Raw genomic sequence first — 20410 nt, forward strand, 5'->3', positions numbered from 1 at the left:
TGCTTCTGCAAACCTGGAAATTCAAGTTACGGAGGTGACGTTACATTTTGTTTTGCCAGAGCTAATCTAATACCTTTTTGAAGACACACACGTTTCACTCTGTTGGCTTCCAACACTGAATTACCAGCTCTGCTGAGCTTCAGAATAAATGAGAGGAGCGTGCCCTCTGGGCGAAATCCCTTGCTGTAATTTTTATTCAAAACACACCGCTCCGGAGCCTTGTGTGAAAAAAAAGAAGAAAAAAAAAAAAAACACCCAACAATCGCCTTGAGGTCTGCTCTTAAAACAGCAATTTGCATATCAACATTTTGCTGCGGAGCTTGCCCAGATGTCCCCACTATTATTTTCATACTCAACCATGGGTGGCCCCTTGAGTGGCGCCCAGAAGCGCCCGCTAAAAGTACTCTTGCCTTCCCCGCCGGCTCCATACGAGACCATGCCTGGGATGCGAAACCAGGATCGCCGGCATCCATCCGCCTCTCAGGGAGGATGTAGGGCCTCCAAAGTGCTCAGAAAAACATGCTAAAAAGCCAAAAAGTACCTCTGCATGGATGGAGGAAGGACACACATGGCAGCTGGAGGAGGAAGACCGCAGGAAGAGCCAAGGAAAGCAGGAGAGGTTTATCCGAGCGCAAGATATACTTGGGAAAACACATTTAGAGGTAATAAAGCAGGCAAGGGAGGCATCGCCCAGGACATGAATTTAAGATGATGCTGAACAGAGGAAGGGAAAGAAACTTCATGCACAGAAAAGGAGCGATCCCAGGCAAACGTGAGCGCAGCCTGATTCATGCCCCAGAAGGGAGATCCCGGTCCAACCGGCAGCACCACGTTGATGAAAGCACATGAAAAAACATGGATTGCAGGTTTTTTTCCATGCCCTCCTCCCCCCTCACCCAGCAAACCCCTGTCTCGGAGGTTGTAATTATTTTTGGCAAGGTGTAAACAGGTCCTGGAAATTAAACCAGAAAAACAGAGTTATTTACGAGATGCAATGCAGGGAGATAGCATGGGAGCCCTGGTACCAAATCAGCAAGTGCAAGGTCACCCTCGTCTGCTGAGGAGAACAACTTTGCAAAGTGGTGTGCAAACGGCCAGGCAAAATGGTCTGCCCAGGAAGGCAAGGAATGGAAATGGAGCACGATGGACCACCAGAAAACATCACCTCATTCAACTACAAGAGCTTTATCACGGGACTGGTAGGCTTTGAGATGACGTTCACCAAGATGACATCCACCAAGATGATGTCCGCTCAGCCCTTAACTGACCATGACAACTACCTGCCTCTCTGGGCTATGGGAGAGGAGCAAGAAGAACATCAGGTCAAAAGTTGCATTAAGGTTTAGCTCTTGCTTCACTTTGCAAAAAGGAAAAGCTCAAGATCTGCAGCTCCCATCCATGGAAGATGGTAAAAAAACAACATAGACGGAGCTACGCCTTAATACACAGCACCTACTCTCATATAATTATGATTTTTAATTTTTTTTTTTATTAGCTGGGAACTGAAAATGCAGTTCATTGGAGTTAACTTCAAGCTGTTGCAGCAATTATCATTTAAAAAAAAAAGTTTGCTTTCTCATTAATAAAGATTCCATGGCAAAGAGAAGGGACAAAGAGGGACTTTCAGTCACCGGTGGGATGTTGAGCGGTCCCTGAGCACAACCAGCATCGTAAGCAAATAATATGCATTATCCCCCTTCAAAAAAAAAAAAAAAAAAAAAAAAAAAATCAAGTCAACGTGTTAGAAAAGGGACATTTCGACAGAGGCAACAGCAAAATTAGGCAAACTCAAGGGATCGCTGTCTGCAGCTCCTGTTTCCCAGCAGCTAAAAATCACAATAAACAGCAAACGAAGAAAATATGTCACGTAGAGCGTTATATTAAACAAGGTGGTACCCTGCGAGTCAGCAGAGTTCCCGCAGCATCATCCACCTTCCCCATCGCCAAACAGATGCCCGGCAGCGGGTTTGTTTTTTTTTCCTCCCCTCTCCAAAATTAGAAGAGCTCGGAGCGTAACGAACATCTCCAGGCTGGGACACGGGACGCCACAAAGCCTTCGCTAGTAATTCCGCTCCAGCATAATTGCAATTATCCACAGTTAGTTGCAATCACTGCTTCCTCTGATAAAATGCCCTTCTTTTAGCCACCAATATGTTTTCCAAACAAACTATTCCCGTTAAAAATTTCAATACTGGTTATCTAACCGAGGACTAAATACAAGGGGGAAATTTTGACCAGAAGTGGCATTTTTCACATGAAAAATTCTGCCTTCGTAGAGCACACCCTGGACTTTCCCTGCTGTTAAGTTTTGCTTGAGCTCGAAGTCACCATTGTAGAGCTCGTAAATCTGGTGAGACATCATCCAAGTCTTCCCCAAACATCCCAGGAGAATTTTTTTCCCCCCTAAAACACCCCAAAAATGGCACACACCAGCTGCGCAGTGAGCACTACCGCCCGCAGACTGCGGTCACGGTCATGAGACATCACATGCTGGTAAATAAATACGGGAATTTCAGGGCAAAAAAAAATAAATAAATAAGAAAAACAGCGTTCTTGATTGTATATGTCTCCACCACTGAGCTCCTGAGCTCTCTGCTCGTATGAGATTTTTTACAAAGCAGGCATTAATAGCAAGTTTGGGAGTTCCCTCGTACCATATTCGAGTGTCTGGCATCTCACACAGCAAAGAAATGGGTTAATCCAAAAAATCTGGGTCACAACACCTCCAAATCTGCCCGGTTTTCACATGCAGCAAAAAAAATGAAGGAGGCACCTCCCTCCTCCATGCAGAAGCATCACAAGAAAATTCATTCTACACTGAAAAAAAAAAAAAAAAAAAGCAACAAGCTTCAGGAATGAGCATGATTAACGTCCCTCATGGAAGAAGAAAACATTTTGTCTTCCAGAAATAAGGACTATGACAAGGTACAGGGTTGGAATAAAGTCCTACAGCTCGGCTGTCTCCCGCACTCCTTTACTCCATGCACCAGATGATGGAGGAGTCCTACAGGAAATAAAAATACATGGCCAAGTTATTCAAGACTAAAATCCTAATAAATGTAACACAGCAGGGGAAGGAGGACAAATAAAGTCCTCAAAAAAAAAAAAAAAAAATCACATTTTTGCAACATGTGGCTTTGCAGCTGGGGTGAGAGCGGAACAAGAACAAAACAAGCGCTACACAATGAAGAGAGTAAACCATTTTGCGGGTATTTTCTGCTTTTATTTAGGGAGGCGATTACAGAAATAGCAAAGAAATCGCGGCCTAAACCAACACGAGCATTTAATTTTATAAAAAAAAATAAAATAAAATAAATTTACTTAAGAAAAAGCAAATACAGGTATTGCAGCCCAATTTGACTTCATTCAAGGAGAATCCAGAAAACGTTTTCCAGGTTTTGTTCACAGCATCCCAGAAGAGGAGCCAACGCACCTAAACTGCCCTTGGGAGAGTTTTTCCCCGCAGCTCTGCATCCCAGAAAAAGAGCATTAAAAAAAAAAAAAACCAACCTTCTCATACACCACTTCTTTTTTTTTTTAATACCCATCTTCAGAATAGATTTTAAAAAGACACTGATCATCGATGCACTCTTTGCTTTCCAATGGCGCTGCAAACAAAACGGACATGGAAAAATTAAATAATCCATCCTGCTCCTTTTTTTTTTTTTTTTTTTTAAAGTTAAATGCTATTTTTTCCATCATCAGAAACACTGAAAAGCAGAGACGTGCCCAAGCACCGCAACAAAGAGATGGCACCTGCCTACTGAATTTCCTGAATAGTGACACTACGAAGAAAAAGAAGTTTTAAATAGAAACCTCCCTGCAAGTGTTAAATCAGATTAATTTATCTCTTTTGCATTATTTTCATCTTACAGCCCATCATTTGCAAGGCAAGCAGAAAAAAAGAAAAAAATAAAAGAAAGTAGGATTCTTATCTTGACCATATTCCTTTGGAAACACAGTGTGTTATTAAAAACCACAAATAACCTTTCTGACAGCAAAAGGACACGTGCTTTGCAACAGGGTAATAGCAGGAATTTTATACGTAGCTTTCTGGGTGCTCAACACCAAGTGATGGGCACCAGCTTCCCTCCGTCCTTGCAACGCTTTAATGCCAGTGCTGGCAACGCCGACACAAGTTTGTGGCCAGATTTTATTTGCACATCTCAAAAAGTATGCTCAAAATAAAGGAAAAAAATGCAATTTGAAGGGTGGGGGATGCTGCTGGAGGACAAGTTCTGCAATATTTCCCCAAGAAATGCCGGCATGAAGGCACTTGACGCTTCATTTTTGGAGTTAAGCTCATGCTTAAATATCTGGATGAAATTTAGACCAAATGGATCACACCGTCCGCAAATGGATCATGAATCCACTCTTATGGTCAGGGAGACACCACCAACTATGTCCTGGGTGGAAGGACCTAGTCCTTCATCCATCCACCAGGTCGCCTGGGGATCAGACCTGGACGCACAAGTCCTTTCCAGCACAAGCAGCCTTTGCCCAGATGATGACGACTCCAACCCTACCTCCAACATGGGCAGAAGCTCCTCCTGCCCACCCAAAGCCCTCCAGTGTCACCCATTTCCATGGTCCCCTGCAGCTCCAGCAACCCTCAGAAGGTCCACAAAAAGCCCTGGGAGAGCCACCTACCCACCCCGCCTCCCAAACAAGCTGAAGTGTAGGAAGGAGGATAACAACGACAGGAAAAGTAAATTGGATTTTTTCTTGAAAGTTCTTTCCATTTTCATCTAGCAGAATGTGTTTATGGCACAGGCAGCGAATTGAAAGTATTATTTTTATCTTGATATTATTTACCCTTTCACACTTGCTATTTAAATATCCCCAAATTCCCAGAAGAACCAGTAATTCAAAATACCATTTGATATATATTTATAAGCAAGGGGAAGCACAGACTCATTCATTTTCAGCTTGCCTACTTCTGTTTTTCTTTTTTTTTTTTTTAAATTAGATTTTAAGTGCTGTCATACTGATGTGCAAATTTATCAAGACAGAGAAGTATTATTTCTCCTGCACCCTCAGCAGAGGATCTCCAGCCCCAGAACAAGGCGTCTTGCTGGTAAGGAGACCCAGTCACACCAGAGAGCTGCATGGTGAGGAGCAAATTACAAGAGGTTTAAAATAAAATAAATTAAAAATAAAAAATAAAAAACTAGTTGAGAGAAAAGGAATAAGGTTTCTTGCACAAGAGGATGGGAATAAAAGACTCCAATATTAAAATCTCTGTTTTCTGTAGCCAATCTCAGCTCAATAATTTCCAGTGGTTACACAAGAGGAACGAGCAAAACCACAGCGGCACGTTCCACTGCAGAAATTCCTTGGAACCAAGCAATTGCCAAGACCCACCAAGGAGGGAGACACAATTCTATAATTCTACACCAGTAGAATCTACATTCTACAGCAAGTTTACCAACAACACCAAGCTGTGTGGTGCGGTTGACACGCTGGAGGGATGGGATGCCACCCAGATGGGCCTGGACAGGCTTGAGAGGTGGACCCCCAGAAAACTGACTCCCTGAGGAGAAGGACTTGAGGGCTTTTGTGGATGAGAAGTTCAACACAAGCTGACAATGAGCGCTGGCAGCAGAGAAAGCCAACCATATCTTGGGCTGCATCCCCAGCAGCATAGCCAGCAGGGAGAGGGAGGGGATTCTGCCCCTCTACTCAGCTCTGGTGAGACCCCACCTGGAGTCCTGCCTCCAGCTCTGGGGCCCCCAACGTAAGAAGGACATGGACCTGTTGGAGCGGTCCAGAGGAGACCACAAAGATGATCAGAGGGCTGGAGGCCCTCTGCTATGAGGACAGGCTGAGAGAGTTGGGATTGCTCTGCCTGGAGAAGAGAAGGCTCCAGGGAGACCTTATAATGGCCTTCCAGTACCTAAAGGGGCTACAGGAGAGATGGGGAGGGACTCTTGATCAGGGAGCGGAGTGATAGGATGAGAAGAAACAGTTTTAAACTGAAAGAGGGGAGATTTAGATTAGGTATTAGGAAGAAATTCTTTACTGTGAGGGTGGTGAGACAATGGAACAGGTTGCCCAGAGAAGCTGTGGATGCCCCATCCCTGGAGGGGTTCAAGGCCAGGCTGGATGGGGCTTTGAGCAACCTGGTCTAGTGGGAGGTGTCCCTGCCCATGGCAGGGGGGTTGGAACTCAATGAATTTTTAGGTCCCTTCCAACCCAAACCATTCTATGATTCTATGATATCCGAAAGCTCACTCTCATTTCAGACACTATGGCAGGAGGTAAAGGAGATGGAGATCTGACCAAGGAGCCATGACTGCACCAAGACACGTGGTTGCGCTGTTCAGCCTCTCTGATGTCCCTCAAAGCCTCACCAGTGGTGGTTGTCCTAATTTTTAATTGCATTAATACGCACAAACAAACCAGCAAGGCAGGAGGCTTTGGAGAGAGCAACAGGGGTTATTTGTTGCTGGGCCAATGGCTGGGAAGAGGGAATCAGCGCATCATTAGCACCCTGGAAATAGGCCAGAGACCAACCTGGAGATGAGATGAGATGGAAAAGGACATCGCAGCTGGAGAAGAGAGCAGAGCAGGAAGGGACCGAGAGGCCAGACAGCAGCTGGCTTGAGTCATTGGCGATTTAAGCTCCTGGACCAAGGCAATAAAGAGATTAACAAGGAAGGATGGGGCATCATGTACTCACAGCCCCATTGCAAAGGGAAACACCAACCTGAAAAAACGGGTTAATGCTGGATAAAATATGAAACTTACTGCTATTGCTACAGGATAAAGAAAAAAAAGAGAAAAAAAAACCCCTATAGCGTAGTCCAGACCTCCCAGCCAACGCACTACACAGCTAGTAAAAATTTAGGATTTAGCAGAACGAAGCACAAAGAGCAAAACTTGAGGCCACCACCCCATGCGCGTGCTTCCAAAGAGCCGACCCCTTGTTTCCGCGGCGCTCCCAGGCACGAGGGATGCATCCCAAGCTGCAAATGCCAGGGAATATTTCCCATGCCAACAAGCAGAGGCTTCGCAGCGCCTGCTGCAGAGTGAGGGCAGAAGAAGGAACGCATGATTTAGGTTTCCAAACCCTCTGGGGTTTTTTGATATATATACAAAGACACTGAGCAATTCAGTAAAAAACCAAGATTTCCCCAGCAAAGTCCACTCCAGCACCAGATGCTGAGGTTAATTGTAACTGTGAACTACGGGGAGCTTTTACTAAAAGCTCCACAGAATCACATGGGGTTGGAAGGGACCTCTGGAGATCATCTAGTCCAACCCCCCTGCCAAAGCAGGTCCACCCGGAGCAGGTTGCACAGGAACGTGTCCAGGCAGGTTTTGAATGTCTCCAGAGAAGGAGACTCCACCACCTCTCTGGGCAGGCTGTTCCAGGGCTCTGCCACCTTCAAAGGGAAGAAGGTCCTCCTCATGTTTAGGTGGAACTTCTTATGTTCAAGTTTGTGCCTGTTACCTCTTGTCCTGTCCCTGGGCAACATTGAAAAAAGACCGGCCCCATCCTCTTGATACCAACCCTTTAAGTATATATAAGCATTGATCAGATCCCTACTCAGTCTTCTCCAGACTAAACAAGACCCAAGTCTCTCAGCCTTTTCTCCTAAGAGAGATGATCCAGGACCCCATCATCATTGTAGCCCTCTGCTGGACTCTCTCCAGCAGTTCCCTGTCCTTCTTGAACTGGGGAGCCCAGAACTGGACACAGTGCTCCAGATGGGGCCTCACCAGGGCAGAGTAGAGGGGGAGGATGACCTCCCTCGACCTGCTGGTCACACTCTTCTTGATGCACCCCAGGATGCCATTGGCCTTCTTGGCCACAAGGACACATTGCTGGCTCATGGTCATTCTATTGTCCATCACGACTCCTAGGTCTTTCTCCTCAGAGCTGCTCTCCAGCAGGTTAGCCCCCAACCTGTCCTGGTGCATGGGGTTATTTCTCCCCAGGTGCAGCACCCTACAGTTGCCTTTGTTGAAGTTCATCAGGTTCCTCTCTGCCTCTCTTCAAACCACAAACACTTCAAAGTCCAAAAGCAACAACAAACTTTCTGCAATCAGCCAAGGACTAGCGCAGAAAGTGGCACTTCATACATTTAAAAGTAGTTTTCTTTCCTCTCTTTGCACTTGCAAGTCCATTTCACTGACTCGTTTATGGCTACAGCTTCCTGAATTAGCCTGGAAGGAAAACAAATAATAAATAAATGGCATTATACCCTCCCTGAGGTTCAAACTGAGCCAAAACCTGTTATTTAACTACAACGCGGGTCACGGAGCAGTTTCCAACGTTGCCTTCGCACCGGGGTTCAACACATGGGACATGTATAACCATGGGACAGTGCCACGGTGACGGCTGGTGACAGAGCAGGGACCTCCCGTCTTCGCCTGGTCACCGGCCACACGGGACACAAGAGTGGTCTTTGGGAGAGCACGGCACCTCGGCACGCGTGTTGCTCCTTGCTCGCACCCCTGTGCCAGGCCAGCCCTGTCCCGATGTCACACACACACACACCCTGTGCCAGGCCAGCCCTGTCCCTGTGTCTCACACACACAGACACATCCCTCTGCCAGGCCAGCCCTGTCCCCATGACACACACACACCCCCCTGTGCCAGGCCAGCCCTGTCCCCGTGTCACACACACACACTCCCCTGTGCCAGGCCAGCCCTCTCCCCATGTCACACACACACACCCCTGTGCCAAGTCAGCCCTGTCCCCGTGTCACAGACACACACACATCCCTTGTGCCAGGCCAGCCCTGTCCCCGTGTCACACACACACATCCCTTGTGCCAGGCCAGCCCTGTCCCCGTGTCACACACACACATCCCTTGTGCCAGGCCAGCCCTGTCCCCGTGTCACACACACACAGACACATCCCTGTGCCAGGCCAGCCCTGTCCCCGTGTCACACACACACAGACACATCCCTGTGCCAGGCCAGCCCTGTCCCCGTGTCACACACACACACACTCCCCTGTGCCAGGCCAGCCCTGTCCCCATGTCACAGACACACACACATCCCTTGTGCCAGGCCAGCCCTGTCCCCGTGTCACACACACACACTCCCCTGTGCCAGGCCAGCCCTCTCCCCATGTCACACACACACACCCCTGTGCCAAGTCAGCCCTGTCCCCACGTCACAGACACACACACATCCCTTGTGCCAGGCCAGCCCTGTCCCCGTGTCACACACCCACCCCTGGTAGCCCTGTCCCCGTGTCACACACACACACACACACACACACGTATCCCTGTGCCAGGCCAGCCCTGTCCCCGTGTCACACACACAGACACATCCCTGTGCCAGGCCAGCCCTGTCCCCGTGTCACACACCCTGTCCCTGTCCCCACCCCCTGTCACACGCGGGAAGGGGGAAAGGGGGGGGGGGGGGATGGGGCGGGGAAGGCCCAGCACGCGCCGCCGCCGCGCGCGCCCCTCACCTGCCGCCGCGCGCCCCTCGCCGCGAGGCTGCGCCCTGCCGCCGGCACCCAAACATCACGTGACCCGCGGCCGGCCCGCCCTTGACCACGTGCTCGCCCCCCCGGCCACGCCCACTCTGGAGTCCCCAGCCCACCGATGCCGTCGCCGGTCGGCCCCGCTCTGGACTACAACTCCCAGCAGGCACCGCGCTCCGGGTGCCCCTCCTACGTTCCCTGTCGACCAATCACCTGAGAGAACGAGCCGTACGCTTCGCGGGTCCCGCCCACTGTCCCTCAGCGCCGGCCCCGGTCTCGCTTCCCTCAGCGCCGCGGGACGAGCCGTTCCCCTTCTCTCTCCGGTGTGTGTTCGGTTCCCCACTTCCCTCCTCTCGTCTTGTCCCTGTCCGGGGACGCGACAGACCCCCTGAGGCTCGCCGGGTCCCACCTTCATAGAATCACAGAGCGGTGTGAGTTTGAAGGGACCTTAAAGATCATCGAGTTCCAACCCCCCTGCCATGGGCAGGGACACCTCCCACCAGACCAGGTTGCTCAAAGCCCCATCCAGCCTTGAACACCTCCAGGAATGGGGCATCCACAGCTTCTCTGGGCAACCTGTTCCAGTGCCTCACTAACCTCACAGTAAAGAATTTCTTCTGAGATCTCATCTGAATCTCCCCTCTTTCAGTTTAAAACTGTTTCTCCTCGTCCTATCACTCCACTCCCTCATCCAGAGTCCCTCCCCAGCTTTCCTGGAGGCCCTTTAGGGACTGGAAGTTCAACCCGGAGCCTTCTCCGGGCTGAACAACCCCAACCCTCTCAGCCTGATCTCACAGCAGAGGGGCTCCAGCCTTTGGATCATTTCCATGCCCCTCCTGCAGCTGCACTTCCCAAGGCAGGTTTCCCCTCCATGAGGGCCACCCTCAGCCCCCCTTCCCCTCACAGGCTCCCTACTGCGCTTCTCCACCCTGAGGATCCCCCTGTCCTGTCTCCTCAGGACTGCAAGATAGCGAGATACTTCCCCTGCCCACCTTCCCTTCTACCCTCTCCCCTCAGCCCTACCATACCCCACCAGCCATGCTGCTCCCCTCTTATATATCATTATTGAAAACAGCAGACTAAACATCTCTCCTACCTCCTTTCAGGCATCCAGCCACAGGGACCTACCCCATGTGGAGCCCCATGATGGGACCGTGAGTGATGTGGTTATCCTTTGGTGTGGGTGGGACTGTGAGTGATGTGGTTAGCCTTTGATTTCAACAGCTGAGGAGCCGATTCTCCTGTAATCGTTAACTGATGCTCTTCGTTACTCCTGGGAGCAGCATAAGCTCTTTGAGGGCAAGTTTGTGCCCTCCTTTGTAGTCACACAGTGCCTAGCGCTAAGGAACAGAAATAAATAAATAAAAATCACCGACCCGCTGCTACTAAAGTTACTCATGCTATTCAAAACACCAAAAATTGCAGACTGAGACTGGAGATCGACCAACAAAGAGCTTCGATAGAGCAGTTTGGCGCATGGGGCCGTTTGGTCCAGCTCACACTGTACCTGGGAGGGGTTTTTGCTTTTTATTTGCGAAGCGGCAGCAGCTTTACTTGGTGATTGGCATTGCAAAAGGAGTTATAAAGCAAGGATTATTCTTGATAGGGCCTTTAAACAGCAATTCACTTTAACAAGGGGTTGGCAAGCCAGCTGCCTTTTCAGAAATGTAGTTCTGCACCAGTAGCCCTGCCAAAAAAAGTTTTAAAGGGGCTGAGGGGCCACCTGAGCCTCCATAAACTTCAGGGTTTTTACAGCACCAAACCGTTATCAGAGCAGTTTCCTCGATCTTTTGCTGCATTGGTAAATCATTTATTTTTGTGGACTCTAAAGAAAATCCCTTAGGAAAAAGGCCGTAAAAACACATTGATAACAAAATACAGCTGTCCTGCTTGCCGTCTGCAAAATCCTCTGCCTACAGTTTCATGTCAAACACAGTGTGTCTTGCTGGGTGGTTTTTTTGGGGGCAGTTGGGGGGGAAAGGAAGAGCAGGTTAATCCTGCAAGAAGCATGGATTACAGTTCAAAACTGCTGTGCAAAATTTTCGGTAATTCTCACTACAAATCATATTTACTTTCAGTGTGAGCCTCGTGAAAGCAAATAAGAAAATAAATATATAAACATATGCCAATATAAGACACAGACAAAGGGACAGCAATCATAAAAATTACAGTGAGCTAAAACTCATATGATTGCTTTGCTTTGCCGCCTGCATCTTGCTGGTTTTGCATTTTGCAGTTGAAGAAATACTGCTTAATCAATAAGCATGTTATTCATACAATAATAATACTGTGGCAGTCTCTTGGGACATTTTTCTTCTGAGGGATTTGGGCTTCCTATTGTGTGCATCAGGACTGGCCCTTGTTATTACCAGCTGCTTATTGATCTGTTACAGCTTTCCAAAAGAGACAAGGGTAGGTTTTTGGTGTGGAAAGCAGGCCTTCTACAAAAACAAGGTGTATTGCATCATCTAAGATGACACTTTCTCTGAGTTGAGGAAAAAAAAAAAAAACCACACCAATTAACAGCTTTGTTCCATCCCATAGCAAGAGCATCTATAAATCTGAAAAATACAGAGTCAGGTGTACGAGGACCAAATGACCTAATGGCCAAAGCTTGATTTCACAGAATCATAGAATGGTCGGGGTTGGAAGGGACCTTCGGAGATCATCTAGTCCACCCCCCCTGCCAAAGCAGGGTCAGCCAGAGCAGGTTGGACAGGAACACATCCAGGTGGGTTTGGAAGATCTCCAGAGAAGGAGACTCCACACCATCTCTGGGCAGCCTGTTCCAGGGCTCTGCCACCCTCAAAGTGAAGAAGTTGAGATGGGATTTCCCATGTTCCAGTTTGTGTCCGTTATCCCTCGTCCTGTCACTGGGCAGCACTGAGAAGAGCCTGACCCCATCCTCTTGCCACCTGCCCTTTAGCTATTGCTCAGCATTGATGAGATCCCCTCTCAGTCTTCTCTTCTCCAGGCTGAACTGCCCCAGGTCTCTCAGCCTTTCCTCATCAGAGAGATGCTCCAGTCCCTTGATCATCTTTGTAGCCTCCACTGGACTCTTTCCAGTAGTTCCCTGTCCTTCTTGAACTGGGGAGCCCAGAACCGGTCACAGTACTGCAGATGCAGCCTCACCAGGGCAGAACAGAGGGGGAGGATTTATACAGTTTAGTCTTTACGTTTGTCATCCTTTACTGGGAGGAGGTTGCCCCTTCGCCAGCCGCTGCCCGGCATTTCCCGAGGTGAAAGCAGTGATTTCATTCCAGGGTGAGTCAAGCTCACAGAGGTCAGACCTTCCTACCTGGAGGAGTTTGGCGAAGGTGACTCAGGGGTGAAGTTATCAGCATGTTTCTGCTTTGGGAAACTGCCCTGGTTCTTCCACAACGATGAAATGGGATGCATCAGAGGATTTCTACCTGAATTTAAATAAACTCAGCAATGATGCTTTCACCTCTTTCCTGCTGAGGTATTTACCCAGTTTGGTTGACCATGTCTTTAGGGGATTTCTTCCAGTGTTCACGAGGAGTTTCCTTTTGGCTCACTGGTTTGTTTTGTGAATCATCTTAAATCATAACATTTTAATAGCGATGGTATTGAAGTATTTATAGAAAGGTTATCCTGTTGTCCTCCCGGTTACTTTTTCCTAAGCTGTGTTGATTTAGTTCTGCTATAACGATACCTCCTGGCTTTTCATCAGCCTTTATTGCTACATTCTGTATGTCATCTAATGAGTTTCTATGTTTGACATGATAAAGCATGAAAATGATATCAAGGATTTTATAGAAAATGATAAACTATGGTAGTCAAATATCTTAGAAAATATTAAAAGCACAATCTCTCTCCTATTGAATTTAAATTTAAAAAAAAAAAAAAAAACAAACAACAAACATAACAGTTCAACTTGATGATCTTAAATGTCTTTTCCAACCTAAATGATTCTATAAAGTTGTGTGACGTCCTCTTGCATCCTTACATATAATCCAGTGGGGTTTCATTCCTATTAAATACTGCAGGACTTTTCCCCAAAGCAGGAGCAAACAAAAAATAACTTGCATGAAGAGTAAAGTATCTTCATGCGGATTTCTCAGGTTACGATTTGTTTTGTGATCTTAACATCACTTCTTATAAAATTGAAACTACAATTAATTTCTCTCCTGTTTTGGATTGACTGGAAGTGTTGACAGGTTCAGGAAAAGAGAGGTAATTAAATAGCATATCACAAGAAAGTGTCAATGACTGCTTAATTTATCCCATTAACACACAGTTGCTATGTCATTCCCAAAAGCCATTTACACATGGCAGCAAAGCTTTTCTAATACAGCAGTAAGGGAAGAATAAAGAGCAACTTATCATTGCAGTAACATGAAGAAAGCCTGAATACTTTTCTGGAGTATGTACAAATAAATTTCTCCAGATTTTAAAATCTAGGAACTATTTATTTAGAGTAAGTTTTCCTCTTCTCTGTGCTTAAGGAGTCTCTGCTTTTGAAAAAAAAAAAAAAAAAAGCTCCTTTTTCAGAAATTTCTTTCTCCATTTGCTCCCAATTTCTTTCCAGTGAGAAATTATCCCCTCCCCTCCCTCCCCCCTCCCTTGATTATTACTGCCTTTTGCTATTTTTTCCTCTTCTTTTCAGTACTTGGGCTGGGGTTATAGCTTTTCTGGAGACTGCCAGACAAAATATAGCTGTTTTTTTAGCAGTACTTAACTTTTCAATCCTGAATTAATTGGACAATTGCACAGTTGGAAGAGTGCTTTTTTTCTTTGATAAAAAAGGCTGTTTTCCAGTCAAATGCCTTATATACCAAACCAGTCAACTGCAAGGAGCACAGGAACAAATGGAAGCTGGTCTGAATGCTTCACAAAACCAAGGCTGATTCTTATTTCTTATTTCCAGAGATCCATGACGGTGACCTAAGATTCCCTGAAAACAGTACAGCTCAGAAAGCTTATCACAGCATATCTGTATGTTGTTACCTGTGAGCAATTTAATAAAAAAGATATTATAGCAACAATAAAAGGAGGCTGGAGAATGCCAGCTAATCCCTGAACAACCTTATTTCAGTCTATTTAAAGTCCAAGAGAGACTTGAATTCTGGGACCTGGCAGATTCTGACATAAAAAAGATGTTTTCGTCATGTCCCAAGCTGGTGACTACCTGACAGGTCCGGTCCGTCAGAAGGAGAAATCACGAGCTGTAAAAAGCCGATTTTCAATACTTTGCACTGCATTCCTGCATCAGTTCCACCCGGGTATATCTGCAATAGCTGCAGATTTTAGTGGCATTACACCTGGGTTTATCTCAGCATCACTAGATTTGACCCATCCTTTTCTAGAAACGGATTATTGTGTCTGAATTAGGAAAAATAAAAGCGCCGAGCCAATACAAAAAAAATTTGTATCCGAGGCAGTGATAAGTCAATCACCTCATCAATAAAGCGTGTCCGATACTCTCAGTAATCCTAGTGATCAGCTTCGTTTATGAAAGCTGGAGATATTAAATTGAGCTCCTTACCGCTCCGAGCGGGGATGACAAGTGGCGACTGGAACTGATGTTGACAGAGCTAAAGGAGCACACGCTGAGCACGACAGACGTAACACGGCGGAGAGGGGACAAGGCTAAACCACGCCGGCGGGGAGGAAAAAAACCTGGAAGTAACTAATGGACATTGGAACAAAGCCCTCGTCCCGCTTAACTCAGTGACAAAACACCGCTGATAATGTGCTTGGTTCCGTAATGTAGTTGCTGCTGCACCTGGATAATTATGAGGAAAAATTGGCCGATGCAGAGGAGGCGCGGGATGGGAGTGCCAAGTCCGAAGGATGCAAGGAGAGCGTCGCAGAGAGCGAACGGAGGGATATTTTGGCTCTCAAAGTCTTAGGGTAGTTCTTCCCTACGACATCTAAAGGCATCAAAAAGTATCCAAAGCATAACTGAAAACCTCCTTTTTACGATGCACCTGTGAAACGAGTAGGCGCGTCACATAAAACAAGGAACCTTGAAATACAAGTAGGTACATAGGGACCCAGAAAAGAAGAAAACAGTCTGGGTTTAAAATGGATATTTCTGGTGTAATTCTACAAATGTAAATGTTTGTTTCATTGCCTGGTTTTAAGCCTGAATTCCCACTACCACAATCAAGTCTCTATTTGGTTACTGTTATTAGAGCTGCAGTTACTACTGCTAATTAGTCAAGGATTGTCCTTTTCACCTGTGGTCTCATCCAGTTAATAGGTTTTATCACGAATTACACCTTTTAGAAGGAAAAAGATTATAGTTTTCTACACATTTGTGCTACATCTCTCACAACAGATTCCCACTCTCTTTAGTCTGCAAGTGCCACTGCATGGTCATTTTTAAATAATAATGCTGTGCTGAGAAATGTAATAAAATCTTCCATTTCAGAAAGAAAATTTTTAAAATTGCCAAAGATGAACAGGAGGTTCTGGGGACTCACTGACAAAAGCAAATGTACTTTTGCCAGTGTTTGTAAGGACTCAGCTGAACTTCTGTCAAGGTTTCTGTCCACATTATAAGACGAGAGAAAGTCCACAAAACAACAGGAAGAAAGATCCAAAATCTGGACAATGCAATTACAAGAAAAGATTGAAAGAGATGAGTTTGTTGAATGTGAAAAATAGAAGATCTGGGGAAATGGGAGCAACTGCTCGGGTATATCAAGGCTTGCTGCAAAAAGAAACAGAGAAAAACTATTCTCCACGCCCACCGAGGATGGGTCAAGAAGCCATTGGCTTAGCCTGGCTTGGATTGCTAGGAGAAGATTTAATTTAGATATGAAAAAGTACTGTCCAGTATTAAGCGTAGTAAAGCACTTGTACAAACTACCAGGGAAAGCCTGGACTTTCTTCCACTGGAAGTTTTCAAACCCAGATTGAATCACACATCAGTTGTGGAAGCGCGTTACACGATGATTCAGATGATTTGGGGGATGAACTAAAGGATCTCTTGCAACCTCTTCCACAGAATCACAGAATCACAAAATGGTATGGGGTTGGAAGGGACCTCTGGAGATCGTCTAGTCCAACCCTCCAGCCCTATATATTCTGTGATTTGGCCAATGTTGGGGAGGAGAGCCATAACGATTAAGCCTATAAGAAATTCAAAACCATCATGTTGTACCTTAAGAATTTAAAAAAAAAAAATCACCTAATCTCCGTGTTGTTTCAGACCCAGGTGCATTTAGCCCATCACCTTCTACAGCACCCATAAGTGAGTGCCAAAAATGTAAGCACAGGGAGACATTTCTGATTACCAGTCTCCAACTATTCTCATCTCAGGGACCTCCTGACCCTGTTGTGGTCCTTGCAGATTCCTTCCTCCAGCCATCCACCCAGATGTAAGCCCATAAAAATGTACCTTCATATTTTTCATGTCTGCCATTTGCTGCATGAAGAACCAATTTCTTCCTTTTATTTTTAATCCCATTAACTTCGTCTGAAGACATTAGTCCTTGCAGTAGAAGAAACTGAATTGTTACTCCTACTCTCTGCTTCCTATCTTTGAAAAGTTATTTATACTGGTTAGGACCAGATAAGAGGATAATTTTATCCCATGGCTGCTTATTTCCTTTAAACACCTTTTGTTAACACTTTTTTTGGAATATTTTATTTACTGGGTTATTGATACCCACAACCCTGCTAACCCATTAAAAAAAAATCAAGAGATCTGTAAGGTGCAATTAACCAGAAGTGAAATCTTTTCACCTTCCTTCATCAAAGATTCAGCAATTTGTCTGGCTCAGATGTCAGGTTTATAACCCTGTAGTTCCCTGGATCTCTCCTGGATCCTCTCCAGTCTTCACATATCGGGGAAGTTTTAAGGGAAACATTGCACATTGGTGTTAATAATTCAGCTATTTAATTTTTATCTTTTCTGTAAAACTCTTGGGTAAATATATTTAGCCCTGCTATTTTGTCTGTGCTTATTCTTTCTTTTTAATCTGCACTTTTAGTTCAATTCCAGGCAGGCTCTTTGCTGAATCCTCCCCTCAAAGAGGGTCTGGGATGTTTATCAACCTTGTTTCTTCTGTAGCAAACAACAGTGCAAAGAATTCTCTTGGGTGCTCTGGGGTGACCTTTTCCTCTGTGAGTGATTCCTCTATACAGTTGCTATCAATTGCTCTTACAGCCAGGCTTTTCACTCCTGATGTGTTGAAAGAAAAATTTAATATTAGTGTTGTTTCCCTTCATTGGTTGCTTCTCAGTCTCCTTTGGCTTGCTTCGTTATATTTTTCCTTTTAATCTGCCCGAGTTCCTGATTCTGTTTGCTTTTTTTTTGGATACAGCTTTAGCTTTTTGAAGAATTCCTTCTTAATTCTAACAGCAGCCTTTACCCTTCTGTTCAACCACGCTGGCTTACTCTTTTTTTCTCCAGGCTTTTCTAAGAGCAAAACAGCGGTGCACCAGTGGCATGTTTCCTACTCAACACCCTTCAGTACTGTCAACACCCGTAAGGATTTAATTCCTCTCACTTCCCCTTTGAACTTTTTTTTAAAACCTTATTTTTACGCGGTTACTCTGCTGAATTTGGACAAAGCTTTGGTGGACTGCTCGGCCCCTGTTGCTCCCATAGGGATGTTGACAGAAGGTACGTGGTGGAGCCTGCTGCAGGATGTTGAATTCATGATGGGATTTTGAACTGGATTTTTACATCAACCCAGGGGTTACATATCTTTTTCTGGGATCAGTAACCAGCTGCTGCTTCAGACTCAGATGTGACCTTTGCTCATTCTCCGTGGAGGTAACTGAAATCACCCAATACGCTTGTATTTCCTGCCTTTCCTACCTCTTTTTTTTTTCTCTTAACATCAGTTAGTGCTGCTGAGCTGGTGAGCAGTAAGGTCTATTGACCCGAGGCTGTATCGTTCCTTCTCGATCTGGACTTTCACTTCATAGAGCTTCTTGATGACACGTTTTGCTCTCTCTTTCCAGCATATGGCTCATCTGATCTAGTGTCCCTTTAATTGTTTTCCCTCCACCAAGTTTTTGATACATACATAGAATCATAGAATGGTTAGAGTTTGAAGGGACCTTAAAGATCATCCAGTTCCACCCCCCTGCCATGGGCAGGGACACCTCCCACTAGACCAGGTTGCTCAAAGCCCCATCCAGCCTGGCCTTGAACACTTCCAGGGATGGGGCATCCACAGCTTCTCTGGGCAACCTGTGCCAGCATCTCACCACCCTCACAGTAAAGAATTTCTTCCTAATATCTAATCTAAATCTCCCCTCTGTCAATTTAAAACCGTTACCCCTCGTCCTATCGTCCCACTCCCTGATAAAGAGTCCCTCCCAATGTATATCCATCTCTTCATTCAGACTCAAAAAGGCCGGTTCCACCGTCTTTGCTTCTGAGGCTCCCAGCATTTGCGTAGTAACACATGTACTGCCACTTTAGTTCCTACCTTGACAACCTTTTCAAATGTCAATCCATTTGTTTTCCATTTTCTCTTTGATTGTTTACTTCCTGTGACCTATTCTTCATTGAGAGGTACCTACGTTTGTGTCTTCATCTTTATAAATGTCATCCCAAACCATATGCTCTTGTGCACCGGTCGGCTTCCCTCACTCCTCACTGTAAAAGCTCACTCACTGTCCTTGATCTTAAGTGACAACACCTCTGATGAACTCCATCTCTCCTGTGCTGGCTTTCAATGCTCTACATGTGCCAGATGAGCCTGAAACCGTCTAACATTCAAACTCTGCCCCTCCACCACGGTCCCTGGACTTGCGAGAGATAAAGGAGCGTTTCAGAGAACATTACCATGGTGGTCCTTCTCTTCGATTTCCTTTCCAGGAGCCTAAATTTTGTCTCCACAGACAGTACCTCCCTTCCTGGTGTCACTGATACACATTTGGGCCATGACCACAGGCTTCTTATGACTTAGTTCTAATTTTCCAACTCCCTTTGCATGTTATAACAACAAATGATATATTGTCTTATATCTTTTAATACCTTTAATAGGTGATAGCTTCTTTCCTGATTGATCCTCCAGGCATCTTAATTTTGCTGCCCTCTTGAAAACGGTCTTATGTGCCTTAACGCTGGGGGTTTCTATATGATTTCTCTGGAGGAAGTGGAGAGGGGGTAAAAAACAAATTTTGGAAAAAAACATTACATGATAATGAAACAAGAACCTTTCAGTGTGATTTAAACTTAGTGATGACCTGGAAAGGAGACAAAAGTGAGGGAGATTTAAGGATATTCAACTGCAAAGCCCAAGAGCATATGCTTTAATTAAATTTAGCAGCTTGAATCAGCTCCTCCCCTCCCATCTGAATGGCTGGCAGATAGTCTGTGCTCATGGAAATCTGCTTTCCTTTGCCCTTATTTATGTTACTAAATCTCTCCTAAAATTTCTCAGTGTCGTGACTGCGTATAGCGACAGTGGGAGCAAGAAATAAGACACGATATCACATAGACCCACATGAAGCACTTTGGCTGGCAAGGTGCTCGTAGTACAGGTTGCCAGTACTGATTGGATCTCCTGTCGCTTCCAGCACCAGAGATGAGATCCCCATTAAGAAATTTTAGCAATTAGATCCTGTTTCATGAGGAAAGTTGGGATGGTTACTCTACAAAACTATCTGCTAAAAGATTTTTTAGGGTTTATTTTAGGCACCTGTGTCCATAAATGCCAGTGCTTTTGCTATTAGACATTAGATATCTACAGTTTTCTCCTGTGGATGTCCAAAGATGCTGCTGAGCAGTTCCTTCCCGGCATTTCGTGAGATTCATGTCATTGGCACTCTTTTCTCAAACCCCCCAGTGAAGCTCATCTCAAAACCATGTTCTGGGTGCATGATCACCAATGACACTATCCTGACTGGCTAGTAATGAAAAATCTGCCCTTTTTATAGATATAATAGGGATTAGCTAGCTAGCTTGCTTGCTTAGGAAGTGGGTGGCTTGGGCTCAAGTCTCTCAGGTTGGGAGGTTTCCAATC

At 45.7% G+C, this 20410-nt stretch overlaps 1 protein-coding gene across 6 annotated transcripts in view; it reads right to left on the minus strand.

Annotated features, from left to right (window-relative positions):
* TSNARE1 (t-SNARE domain containing 1) overlaps positions 1-9511 on the minus strand; it is a 478617-nt gene extending 469106 nt beyond the window's left edge. For 4 of the 6 annotated variants that reach the window (XM_074145150.1, XM_074145149.1, XM_074145147.1 and 1 more), the window contains exon 1: positions 9435-9506. The gene's annotated coding sequence lies outside the window, so the exon portion shown is untranslated. Of the gene's footprint in view, positions 1-9434 lie in introns of all 6 variants that reach the window. The other 2 variants (XM_074145148.1, XM_074145146.1) reach the window with 1 other exon arrangement.
* Between the last annotated feature and the right edge of the window lie 10899 nt (positions 9512-20410).

The sequence above is a fragment of the Numenius arquata genome, chromosome 3 (assembly GCF_964106895.1).
Source record: "Numenius arquata chromosome 3, bNumArq3.hap1.1, whole genome shotgun sequence".
NCBI lineage: Eukaryota > Metazoa > Chordata > Aves > Charadriiformes > Scolopacidae > Numenius > Numenius arquata.